Source organism: Diabrotica virgifera, chromosome 7, assembly GCF_917563875.1.
Source record: "Diabrotica virgifera virgifera chromosome 7, PGI_DIABVI_V3a".
Classification (NCBI taxonomy): Eukaryota; Metazoa; Arthropoda; class Insecta; order Coleoptera; family Chrysomelidae; genus Diabrotica; species Diabrotica virgifera.
The window spans coordinates 114,362,224-114,377,021 of record NC_065449.1 but is presented as its reverse complement, the minus strand read 5'-3'; positions in this window follow the sequence as shown (position 1 = coordinate 114,377,021).

Genomic DNA, 14,798 nt, shown 5'->3' with positions numbered 1-14,798 from the left:
AGATGAAACTGCTTTGAGTATTTACAGTACGTGGCAGTTTTTTAAAGTAAGTTTTTCTCGAAAGTTGATTTTTGAGACTAAGTAAGTACACTTTCAAACTGAGACACTGGAGTCTGACACCGGTATACGCCACCGACAGGAAAGCATTGTTTTAAATGAACGACTACAGACGAGCCACTTTAAGTGTCTGGCTGATTTTAGTGGCTCAACAATGTTTTGCTGCAATTGAACACCGGTGGCGGACACCGGTGTCGGACATTAGTGTCTTAGTCTGAAAGGGTACTAACAATGTATGGATTCCTAATATTAAAACAAAAGTATATTATATACTTGAACAAATATTTGCTTTTCCAAATATATACTTGGAGACATTTTCTAATATACTATTAGTCTAGGTATGCAAAGTCATCAGATAATGTGCTACTTTTTTTATAAACAAAATGGCGCCTGGAAATCGTGTTTTTTCAATTTTGCTCTATAACTCCAAAGATTTTAACTGTACACCAAAAACACCCAAACAAAAATTCACCGTAATTAAATTCTGCATAGAGATGTGTTTTTCCCGATTTACTTCGACGAAAATTTTCCCCGGAAAATGCCGGTTTTTCTAACAAAATCTTTAATTTTCAACTAGAATTTAAGATAAGTAATTGTTTATCAATAATTAAATAACTTGGTTATAGCTCTTTTCGTATAGATTATATTTCCAGAAGCCGATGGAAATTAAATGAACAGTTTAGCAACAATTGAACTGTTAATTAAAAATTTACGGTCGCTATAATAACCACAATAATTATGATAAATAAGAATAACTATGCTTTTTGTATAAAAAGACACTGTACCTATCTAATGTGCTTTACATAATTGAAATTGGACTATTTAAGCGGCCTCAGGAATATTTTAAAATTATAAACAATTTTTGGCTTATAAACAAATATAATATTTCGGGAAATATTAAATTAAATAAAATCACTAAAACGGTATTGGAAAAATAGCGGCATGGAACTTCTTTTAAATGAAAAAAACGTTTAATTGTGATGAGTGGTTCCTGAGATACAACCAGTCAAAGTTGACCGGCATTTATGGCAAAGATATAAACAACAGGATCGTAATTTTCAAACCATCACCTTTTCATGTTAATCCTCTTTCTTTACACCAATTTTCATATCTTCAAAATAATCATAACACATATTATTTTAATAAAAACTATCGATATTACGAGTGAAAATTGCCAAAAATAGCAAAATTCCAATAAAAAATTAGGTTGGAGAAAATGTAATCTCAAAGTTCAAAATCCGTGTACGTTAAGAAAATGCATTTTCTCGGCTTCCCATGGAGCAATTTTCTTCATTCTTTTTTTGTTTCCAAGCAACTCGAGTAGAGCCATCTAACTAATGCATTATTAAATGTCAAAGTTGCTTTTGTTTTGTTATAATAAATTAATTTTTTTATTATAGCATAATTTTTAATTTGTTTAAATAAAGATTGTTGAAATAATTATACAGTTTTCAAAGAGAATATTTGTGTTTTTAACATTAAAAGGTACACTTGTAGTAAGTTTATTTAAAAAAGTCTACAACTGGAAAAATATGTAGTTTTCTTTTCTTATAAATAAATTAATCTATTCTAACAAAACAAAAGATATTGTGACATTTAATAATGCGTTAGTTAGATGGCTTTACTCGAGTGACTTGTGAACAAAAAAAGAATGAAGAAAATTGCTCCATGGGAAGCCGAGAAAATGCATTTTTTTAACGTATACCGATTTTAAACTTTGAGATTACATTATCTCCAACCTGACTATTGATTGGAATTTTTCTATTTTTGGCAATTTTCACTCGTAATATCGATAGATTTTATTATAATAATATATGTTAAGATTATTGTAAAGATATGAAAATTGGTGTAAAGAAAGAGAATAAAAATAAAAAGGTGATGTTTCGAAAATGATGATCCTATTTTTTATATCTTTGCTGTAAATGCCGGTCAAACTTAACCGATAGTATCTCAGGAACCACTTATCACAATTAAACGTTTTTTTCTTTTAAAATAAGTGTCCTGACGCTTTTTTTCCAATACCGTTTTCATGATTTAATTTAAGTTAATATTTACCGAGATATTCTAATTGTTTATAAGCCAAAATATTGTTTATAATTTTAAAATATTCTTGAGGCCGCTTAAACAGTCCAGTTTCAATTCTGTAAAGTACATTAGATAGGTACAGTGTCCTTTTATACAAAAATCATAGTTATTCTATCATAGTTCTAAATTATCATAATAATTATGGTTATTATAGCGACCGCAAAAATTTTTAATTTGCAATTCAATTGTTGCTAAACTGTTTATTCAATTACCACCGGTTTCTAGAATTATAATCTATACAAAAAGAGCTTTTATACTACCAAGTTATTTAAATATTAATAAACAATTACTTATCTAAAATTTTAGTTGAAAATTAAAGATTTTGTTGGAAAAATCCGCATTGTCCGGGGAAAATTTTCGTCGAAGTAAAATAAATATGTCTCTATGCAGAATTTGATTACGGTGAATTTTTATTTGAGTGTTTTTGGTGTAAAGTTAAAATCTTTGGAGTTTTAGCAAAAAGTAGAACACTATCTGCGGACTTTGCATACCTATATTATTAATATATACCATCATAAGATTTGATTCCAGCAATAAATTTGCTGGTAAATATGTAACTTTTCCTTGTATTTTACTAATTAGCCCAGAGTATATAAATATTAGTAAAAAATCATCTATTGAACGATTTGAATACACAGTATGTACTTGAAATTTATTTAAAATAAATTTCTTCAAATAATAAATCCGTTATAAATAAATTTAGTTCTATATATCGTACACTTCATTTCATAGTAACGTACGACGAATAAAATTTTATTAAACCATAAAGTGTATAAAAATAAAATATAAGAGGGCCAATAAATTGCTTTCCATATAAAAATAAAAGTAAATTCAGACACATACTAAGCGAGACCTCATAATGATGATGGTAAGTCGTAAATTAATTATAAATAAAAGTCAGCAGACAAACTAAAAATAAGAATGTATATTGGAAGTACATTGCACTCATATTTTTATAACATGTAGGGTTTAAACAAATTTATAGTGCATAGGGTAATGCCGAAAGTTAAACACACGTGTTACTTTCTGTTTGTGGATGACAGAATTTTTTTTATTAAGTAAACCGCGTCAACCATGAAAGGTTATTGGTGGGGAAGAGTTGTACATAAAATCAGATGTTTGCTTACAACAACTAATTACAATTAGAACTTAAGCTTATTTTTATATTAGATTGTACAATTTAGTTAGTTTTAGAAACTTAGTCACTTTTTCACATTTACTATAGTTCAGAGCACTTTTCAGATCACTTGGTAAATCATTTTGAAGTCGTTCCAGGTGATAGAGTGGGCAACAAACAATAATGTGTTCGATTGTCAGAGGAATATCACAAACATAGCACAGTTTTTGTTGTTCGTTCTTCATTAGGTACGGGTGGGTTAACCTGGTATGTCCTATTCTCAAGCGGTGTTGTATGACTTTATCTCGTCGTTTTTGTGGCATTATCCCTTTTGGTGACAAATTTGGGTTGATGCGTTGTAGTTTGGTGTCGTCAAGTTTTTTCCATCTTTCGAGCCATATTCTCATTGAAAATTCTTTGGTGCTGTTTTGAATGTCATTGAATTTGAATGGGGAATTTCTAGGAGATCTTTATCTGGTCTATTCCTATAGCAGGCTTCTTTAGCTTCCCGATCAGCTTTTTTATTACCTATTATGTCTACATGAGATGCAATCCAAACAAATTCTACCCGTTTATTCTTACTGTAAAGTTCTTCTAGATCAATTTTAATTTGGCATAGTATTGGGTGGTTTGGGTAAACCCTTAATATTCCTTGTACTGCGCTTAAAGAATCTGTGAAAATGACTGCTTCCAATTTGGGCTGGTTTGATATATGTTGGAGGGCTTTAGATATGGCATAATTCGGCGGAATATATGGAGTACTCCTTAGGTAGCTGGAACTGATGTTTAATTGTTTCGTCAACGAAAACTGCGCCTACCGTTTCCATTTCAGAAGTTTTTGACGCATCTGTATATATTTGGTAATAACTTTTGTACTTGTCTTTAATCTCTTGAAACCGTTGTAGAATTATATGTGATGAATTATCTGATTTAGGATACAGCGGAAGATTTGTATTACATTTAGGGAGTTTTATGGTCCAAGAAGTAGTTTATTTCATTGGAAATACCTTTCGGAAAATTGAAACATGTGATTCTTTTACTAAATGATGCAAAAAGAAAGGGTTTTTGTTCAAAAATTAAATAAAAATTGTCAGAAAATGTGAAGGAATTGAATGTTCCACTGAATAATAGCCATTTTGTTAACTTTTGTTTTTTTTTATTTATCGTTGGAAGGAGTATTTTCCAGTGATGCGTCAGTATCTTCAGAGGTGTCATCCTGAACACTAAAATCTTGGTTTATTTTACTAAGTAGTTTTTCCTTGATTCTTGTAATTCTAGACTTAATTGCTCTTTCGTTCAACATGGGGTATATTTCAGTTAGCATATGTCCCAACCCGTGTATATCCTGTATGTATTCTAGGGCCAGTTCTACTGGGGTGGAAGAACCGTGAACGTCTTCTATGAATGCTAGTAATTGGGTGTAATTTAGTACATATGGTGGTGATGCATCCTGGATAAATTGTTTGACTGGTTGTAATAATGACTCAATATTAGTAGTTTTTGAAGTGGATTTGTCTAATTTGATAATTTTTTTCTTCTTTTTAATTTGCACTGGTTTTGGTTTCGTGAATTCTGTTGGTATAGTTTCTGTAGGAGTGGAGCAAGTTGGGGATGATACTTCCGAGTGAGATCGTTTATTTTTATTATCGGTATCAGTGCTGACTTGAGCATCCATTTCTTCTCGAGATTCGTCATTTACATGTGTAATTTGCTTTTGTTCGGGGCTAGTAGATGGTATTTGTGGAAGAAAATTTTCCTCCGTTTGGGGCTTTTGAGTATTTTGTGGATAAGAGGGATTTAAGGTATAGTCCGAGAAAACGTGACCAGTTTGGTGGCATTTGTAACAAGTTAGTTTATCGGAAAGAAAAATTCGGTACGACATATTTTCAAAATCAAATCCACGAGGAAAATTTCCTGTAGTTGGCTGTATACCATTACAAAAACATAAAATCCTTTATAAAAGGTATATTTGTTAAAATCCCTATACAGATGTAGCCCTGTATAGGGATTTTAACAAATATACCTTTTATAAAGGATTTTATGATTTTCAAAATTAATAAGGACGGAGTCGGGTACAGTAAAATTGTCTGTAGGTACAAAGTAAACTTGTCTTCGAAAACTAAGTACATGGCTGTATTGCGGGTCTTTTATTACAGCTCTAAGGAACGAAATCGGAGACATTAATTTAAAACCAAGATTGATTAAAGACTTTTCGATTATGTTATGGTGTCTAGATGGACATACTTGGGATAGAACTAATCTATTAGCGGGTGTAATTAGTTTACGTGCTTTGATTGTATGTTCTCCAATTTTAATTTCACCATGTTGACTAAGAAAATCATCTACGACTTGTATGCTTGAAAGGTAGATGCATATTCTTTCGTTTGACATTTTGGATGAGAACAGTACATTTTTTGGATGGACTATAGTTCCTACTGCAATGGTGTACTCTTCTGTTCTTATTCCGTCTACTGCCGGTAAAATTATGGCCTGGTTTTTTGTTGGGAATTTTGTTAATGGCTGTTGCTTAGTGATGGTAGAATAAGTAATGTTTTGCTGATCGGGATTAATGGATGGACCCCTTAAGTCAGAAGTATCACCTGCCATTTTGTCAAATTTAATCTTCTATCTTTTTTTTAAATTTAAATGGAACTTTCATTTCAATAATTTTAATTTGGGTAGGTCCGACTCTGTTTATTTAAAAGTAAATAGTCGATCTAGCAATTAGCAAGATAATGCCAATAGTTGAAACTAGTTTTTAAATAATTAGTAAATACGAAATATAAATAATGTTCTTCGTATGTATATAAAAACAATGCTTGTAATCAAACTACTGCAAATTTGGAAACTGTACTTACAGATATTAACAGATCACTGTACACTGCTTCTATATATTTCGGTTTATTATTTAAATTTACAATGTTTCTTCTTAAAACTATAAAAGTTGTGGAGCTCAAAGTATTTCGACATTTCTACCTAAAATTTCAGGACCGGATCGATGACAGAATTTCTGGATGCTAATGATGAACAAATCATTTTTACGGAAGGAAAATTGTCTTAAAGAATGAAATAAAGTTTAAACAGTGGTTATATAATCTAAGAAGGCAAGCAACTTGCACCCCATTATCTTTCCAGAAAAATTTACAACGGCAAATGCTTATTCTTCTTTAAGTGGCGTTTCCCCATCAGAAATTGGATATCATCATCACTATCTTTACAATAATTACCGCTGCTCTGAAGAGTTCTATACACACTACAGTTGTTTATTTAGACAAAACGTGTATATTTTCTAAAAGTTAAATAAAAGAGGTTTGGCAGGACGAGAGTATAAAATCCATAAAACACACCGATACTGAGGGAAAGAGACATACTATATTGGATGCGTGTGGAAAACATGGTTTTATTGATGGAGCGTATCTTGTGTTTCCGTCAAAATAAAAATCCGCCGATTATCACGATAACATGAATACGGAGATGTTTGTGAAATTGTTGAAAGAAAAACTGCTTCCAAGTTTATAAATGAACTATGTATTACATTTTTGAATAGTAACCCATACTATCCGGAAATTTTAAATAAACAACCAACAAATTTCTGGACTGGACAGTACATAAAATAAAAGAATTTTTTCTTCAAACGTCAAATAATGATGACATTACTTATCTAACTTGATCCTGTCAAAGTTTGATGTCTCCGCCGGCAGCAGTTTTTTTCCCATTTCTTTACGGCGGAGGGAAAAATGTTGTCATGGCAACAATATGAAACATGTCACAAAGCAACAATACAAATGTCATTAACAACAATTAAACATCATTTTTATTTTTAGTAATATTAAAAGTACAATTAGTTAATGAGGCATTTTTAAAATTGAAACCGTGCAAAAATGTTCCCGACTCTGTCTTGATACGCATTGGGAATTGTTGATGATACTGATGGTCGAGCACAACTTTCAGCAATCATTCCCGATGTTGGCGAATCATGAGGGTTTAAAATTTTTTTAGCATTATCATTCTTATTTCTTATTGAATCCTTTATATATCCTTCGGCAACCGTGCTTGATTTCCAGCCCCCATGTTGTTTGAGGCATTCTAGATTTTGCTACGTTTGAAGAAAAAATAGTATACTTTATTCGGCAAAGAAGCGATTTTCTTGACTTGCCCTCTATTACGCGCCTCACTTCGTTCGGCGCGTAATATCGGGCGCGTCAAGAAAAGTCATGCTTCTCCGCCTCATAAAGTAATATACTATTTAACGAACGAAAATATTTCATTTCCTAGCAAGGTTCTGAAACTGTTTTCTTGTGGTATGTTTAATTATTTAATATTATGTTTATATGGGATTGAGCCACACTTGTTGGTGTAATAAAAACAAGAATAAAAAACCGCTAAACGCCGTAAAAATGAGTGGCGCATACAATATTCCAGCTACAAAAGATCTGATATGAATATTACGTGGCGCGAAAATGTATTTTCATTTTGATGCAAAACCAAATTATAGTTTTATTTTAAAATATTTTTCCATAATATTTGCTCAATTTGAAGTAAAACGTGCCACAAAAGAGCTTCAATATACAAACTGTATCAAAGTTAATTTTCGTGGCGCGTTTTACTTCAAATTGAGCAAATAATGTGAAAAAATATTTTAAAATAAAACTATAATTTTGTTTTGCATCAAAATGAAAATACATATCAGATCTTTTGTAGCTAAAATATTGTATGCGCCACCTGCGCGCATGCGCACACAGATAGTAACAGTTCGTTGCTAATATTTCAAGATAGGTATATGTATGTATCTGTATCAGCGCAAATAAGTCATTAAAACAATATATTAGTGTTTTTAGTAAATGTATTATTTATTATAATTTTTGAATTTGTCTTTCTCTGTTTGTAGTAAAATAATAAAATGTAGGTATAACATTTTTATATGTATGTCTATTTGTCACCGTGTTGTGTAATTATATCCGAAATTTACGTGTCACTTAAAGAAGCTCGGTGGCGTAGTTGGTAGAGCGTTGGGCCAGAGATTGGAAGGTCGCGGGTTCCAATCCTGGACGATTCATATTTTTTTTAATTTTTGGTTGTTTTAATAAAAAAATTTTGAAAGTGGTAGATAAGAAAGTTAGTTTAATGTTTAAATAAAATACAAATAACCTGTTAAGTATATTTACTTCGTTGAAATTATATAATAGAAGAATAACTTCTTACGTGCGTACAAAGTACACACACATTCTTTTTTATTCTTGTATCAGGAGTTTTTCAAAGTTATTTATAAATTAAATGTATGAAGTTGAATGCAATGTTTCTCGATTACACGTTGAGCTTTACAAATGGTCGCATTTGTCGCATTATCTCCCAAATGATCTACTGTCCATCGAATGTACACTAGATTTTTTTTCTTTTCGAAATAGATTCAAAAAAAATATTGGGATGACCGGTAAATGAACTCGGATTACCCGTTGCCAGATCAAATTTAGCGCCGTAACCACTACAACTACATAAACAATTTCGGGAATAATCGTGAATTGGATTATACTTTTGTAGCTTAATAACTTCTAAAAACGGCTTAACCGATTTTGATCACTAAGCGACTAAACATGAGTTTGAAATGTATTGACAAGTAGTATCTGATGCATCTAAGGTCAAGTATGATAACTGAAGCTATTACAGACAGGAATTATTGATCCGGAAAAACCGTCTTTCTCCATAGGCAATAGATTTGATCATACTTATGAAGCCTATAACTTAAAAATTCGAATTTTCCTGGATATGAGGTATACACCGTTAGATTTGTCTCGAGTCCTTCTACAAACGCTTAGTTATTGACGCAATTCTTAGGTTGAAATCTTGAGTAATTGTCGAAAAACCAAAATTTTCAGTTTAGTTTTTCAGTCTTTCGGCTATACTGAGCCGTGTGTATGTCTGACCTTGACGGCTTAGACACCATTTGAAAGCTTACTTGAACCGAAGATATATACCCCCAAAAAATATGTCGTTTTGTACCTACAAAGTCTTAGCTTGCTTATGGTTGGTCAAAAGTCATAAACTAAACCGGTTCCGAATCGGCCCTGACCCCCTCTTCAAACAGAAAAAAAAATTCAGATTGGTTTAACTTTTCTACACGCATACATACATACATACATAAATACATACATACATATCCACAAACATTTTCCATTTTTTAAATAGAAATTGAGTCATATTTCTGAGCTCGGTAACTTTTAAATGGTATAACCGATTTTCGAAATTAGACATGTGTTGGAAATCTAATGATCAGTACTATTAGAAACCGCAAAGGTCGGACTTGAATTTTCGGACGAGAACGAAAAGCATACATTAATTAGGAAGGGCCGTAAAATCCACTCACTTGGCCTAAAATAGGTGGTTGACATATGAATGGGTGAGTCTTTTCCTGAACTTTAAGATGAGAGTTGGCCCAATTTTCAATTCAGTCAGATTTAGAAAATCGAAAATTTCGTGTATATATAGTGTCGCGTGTAGGGGGATTGTGCGTTACTGGCGAGAACTACCGTTCTCTGGTAATTACATTTCTTAATTAACTACTGTTTGACTTTTAGATTTCCATTCAAAAATCGTTTCAAAAATTCTCATAAATCGTTCTCAAAAAAGGACCTTCTATTAAGATTAAGACATTAAGAAAAAATATAATTTTTATTATATCAACAATTGTGGCTCAATCCCATATAAACATAATACTTTCATTTATTCGTAATTCCTTCAAAGACTTATTACTACAGTTAGCCAAAAGGAATGAAAAACCAAAAATATTTACAGTATGTAGACGACATTGTACGTTGTTTTGAACATAATGTGTTTAGACTGCCCCTTTACTATTGTGAATTTAATCCTATTGAACACATTTGAGGAATACACGCACTATGATAACCATTGTAGTCCATTTACTCACGATTTTTGCTCACAATTTTAAAAAACCGCTTGGATTGACATTCAATTTGGCACACAGCTAATATGTCAAAGAAAAAAAGTGATATCGTGCCGATGCGTGCTTTTACCCTCGGGGTGAGTTTCGCCCCTTCTTGGGGTTAAAAAATATTCGTTCGAAATAATCTGGAAATGAATAAACTGACTAAGAGCCCGTTCACATGACAGGCGCTTAACGCGCGTTTTGTTAACGCGCGATTATAACTACATACATTTTATTTGAGACCGTTCACATGCTAACGCGCGTTTCAGGTCATTAAAACGCGCGTTAGCATGTGAACGGTCTCAAATAAAATGTAGGTAGTTGTAATCGCGCGTTATCAAAACGCGCGTTAAGCACCTGTCATGTGAACGTGCTCTAATTTTAAGCAACTTTTGTTCTATAGAGTTTCTTCACTTACGCAATAGGTACTTTTCGAGTTATTTGCGAGTGAATATGTATATTTTTCAACAAAAAAAAACACGTTTACAGACGGTGTTTCGCAAATAACTCAAAAAGTAAGTATTATATGAAAAAAAAACAAAAATATAGTTCTAAAAAAGTGAAAAAATGGTATATGTATGAGGTCTCTAGACCCAGTAGAAGCAGAGTTGTACCTAATGAAAAATAGTTTCATATTCGTCATATTCCAAATCGAATATTTCAACGTGAGATAACCAAAAAATGAAGCACTTCTTGGGGAAAACTCATTACAACTTTTTTAAAGTCTTTAAAAAAAGCTTTATTTTTTTAAGTTTCTAGCATCAAAAGTGAGCAATTTAGGCTCAAAATAAATTTGGTCGATTTTTTTTAATAATAAAGCCGCCTCCTAATTAGCATCCCAAATGGAATCAATCGTTAACGCTTCACAAGTTTCTTTACTTATGTTTTATAATAATAATAATAAAGGTGGGAGTAAATTCCTGTGGGAGTTTTTTGGCAGTTCTTCTATCAGGCGCGGCCCCCTGCGAATGGGGATGCTTTCTGGGTATTCGTAGCGCCAATACCCAGAGAATAGCAGGGATACTTGCGTGGAACAAAAACTGACACCTGGCAGTAGGTATAAAATGCACACCCATGAGAATGGAGATAAATAATTTATGTTTAGGATCGCTGCCTGGGGATCGCCAGGGCACGTCTGGAGCCGGCGCTGGACGTGACAGCATGCGGGACGTCGGTGGCAGGGTGTTGAGGAGGCGGGCCCCTGTCATACAATCAGCTACAGCCCAACCAGAACCACAACCACAAGCGAGCCAAACAACAACAAGAGCTCCACCCGCCGAAGGTGCTGCGCTGGATCATCAGCCGGCGCTCACTCAAGCGGGACGACCGAGGCAGCGCATGAAATGGACTGTGTCCATTAATGAAAACATTTTGCGCTTCTACTACAAGGTGACAAACCTCGGTCAAGAAACAATCGACTACAGACGCCGAATTTTGCAGGACGTACCCAGATATTCAAGTATCGGAGCAAAGAGTATCAGATCAATACCGCGTAATCATAAGGAACAACCTTATTCCATAGACTAGACGCAATTCGATCAAAAGCGAAGTCGAACGGGAGATTAATAACCAAGAACAAGTTTTAGATCAAGTCCCTAATGAAATCCTCGATGAGCAGACTCCTGAGATTCCCATGCCAGAAATTCAACCTGATAATACACAGCAGGAAAACAACGAGTTGCGCGATAGTCTAGCAAACGAAATGGCTCGTGCCGTACAAGAGTTTAATGGAACAAACCCACTTAGCAGACCACCGCTACCACGAATAAACTCCTGTAAGAGACTAAGTACGCTGCTACAAATTGTGAACACTGAAGTTCTACCCAACTATGTCGTAGAAGCTCACACGTTGGAATATTTGCATATGCTAATCTACTGTGCAGCAACAGCAATTGCTAATGTAATGGGCGTTAAGATCAGAACACGACAGGTTACTAATAACGAAAGAACTGGTAACAGAATTGCACCCTGGGAAAAAAGACTGCTCGGAAAGAACGAATTATTACGTAGGGATATTGGTATAGTCACAGAATACATACGAGGTGTAACAAGTAGAAAAGTCATCAGAAGAGCTAAATAAGCTAAACAAGTAGAAATAATGCTGACTACCGCAAGATACTCAAGATATGATCCAGAAAACAACACAGCCCATCAGTGTCTGGATACATTAAAACAAAAGCTCTCCGTTTATTCAGGACGACTAAGGAGGTACAAAGTTAGTAACAACCACAAAAGCGACAATGCTCTTTTTGAAAGTTCTGAAAAGGCGTTCTATCGAAAACTCAATTCCACTGTAGAATGTGTCGATAAGACTTACCCAAGCCAAGAAGAAATTCATGAGTTTTGGGGAAATCAATTTTCCACGCCAGCTGCTCTTAACAACAATGCTGGATGGATAGAAGATACGACACAGAACTGCCAACATTACATTACCACCCTTTACAAACCCTTCACTACTGAAGAAGTCTCAAATACCATCAAAGAGCTTCATAACTGGAAATCTCCTGGACCAGACGGAGTTCAAAACTTTTGGCTCAAGAAGTTTTGAAGTGTTCATGAATGCTTATCAACACTAATTAATCATGTTATTTCTAATCCGCAGGATATACCATCATTCCTAACTCAGGGAACCAATTATTTAATTCCGAAGGATCAAAATAACACCCAAGATCTAGCCAAATACCGCCCAATTACTTGTCTTCCAACTTTGTATAAATTGGTCACATCCTGTGTAGCCCGGCGTATCTACCAACACTGTGCTCTGAACAATATCATAGAACCTCAACAGAAAGGATGCGCTAAGGGTTCCATGGGTTGCAAAGAACAACTCATCATCGACTCAGTCATTTTTAACCAGGCATATTCCAAAAAGAGGAATCTTTTTACTGCCTTCATTGATTACAAGAAGGCCTTTGATTCAGTGCCGCATGAATGGCTTATAGATATATTGAGAATATATAAAGTCGATGATAATATACTGACCTTTTTAGAGCATATAATGACGGAGTGGAAGACTAGAATTCACCTTCAAATACCTGGTGAAAATAACATCGAAACTGAAACTATCGCAATCAGCCGGGGCCTGTTTCAAGGAGATTCGTTGAGTCCACTGTGGTTCTGTCTAGCTACGAACCCACTATCTAAGCTATTGAACTCCACAGACGCAGGTTTCAGCATCAAAAATAACAACAATGTGGTGGCGAAGCTTAATCATTTATTGTATATGGATGATTTGAAATTAATGGCTTCCACTCGAAACCAACTCGATGAGATACTAAAAACTGTAGAAACTTTTTCTAATGATATTAGCATGCACTTTGGACTAGACAAGTGCCGTATTTTAAATATAGTCAAAGGAGAAGTACAGCCCGGAGGATTCGATATACAAAATGGCCAGAACATCGAGGCCATGGGTGAAAACGATATGTATAAATATCTTGGAGTAAAGCAAGCGCGGAGAATTGACCAGAAACAAATGAAAACAGAGATAACTACTGAGTTTATACGAAGGGTAAAACAGCTGCTTCGCTCACACCTTAATAGTAGAAATTTGTTTAAGGCACTAAACACCTACGCATGTTCCGCGCTTAGCTATTCATTTGGCATAGTTAAATGGACAAAGACGGACATAGAAAATCTTCAGCGAAAAGTAAGAACGCACCTCACAAAGGCACAAAAACACCATCCAAAAAGTGCAGTAGAAAGAACGACATTACCACGGAATTTAGGAAGAAGAGGACTTATGGATATAGGTGAGCAATTAGACAAACAAATTGCTAATTTAAGATCTTATTTTCAGATGCAGGCTGAAACATCTACTCTACATCGCGCTATCTGCGCAGTAGATGACACAACACCGATAAAACTGAGGGAAGCAGAACTGCGCATAAACCACCTTACTAAGGACGAAAAAGTGCGCGCCTGGATGGGTAAACCTCTGCACGGGCGACATCCCAATGAGGTCAGCCAAGATTATGTCGACAATATAGCGTCGAACTACTGGTTGACATCAGGAAAGATGTTCCCTGAAACGGAGGGCTCATTACTGGCCATTCAGGATCAGGTTATACCAACCAGAAATTACCTGAAATATATCATCAAAGACCCTCATGTTCAAAACGACAGATGCCGATATGGATGTCAAGCCCAAGAAACCATCCAACATCTTACAGGGGGCTGCCAGGCATTTGCGGCAACTGAGTACAAGGAACGGCATGACGCAGTGGGAAAAATCGTTCATCAGGAGATAGCTATCAAGCTGAGACTTCTCCAAACCGACCATCTCCCATATTATCAATACGCATGATACAATAACAGAAGATATGACATGGAGCAGGTAGGCGGGGCCAACGTAGCTACGTCACTCTGTGAGTAGATCAGCATTATATTCAGTGTTGTCGTATAGTAAACACTGTTTATTTTTGTGTTTAAGGTGAATTTTACTTATAATTTGTTACACTTTTATCAAAAATATTATATTCATAGTTAGATTTGAATAGTCCTTAGGAGGTGTGATCATAAATATAATTAATGAATAAAAGAACTTAAGTAATAAAAAGATATAACTGATGGGCTTCATGACTATCACAACTTTAACTT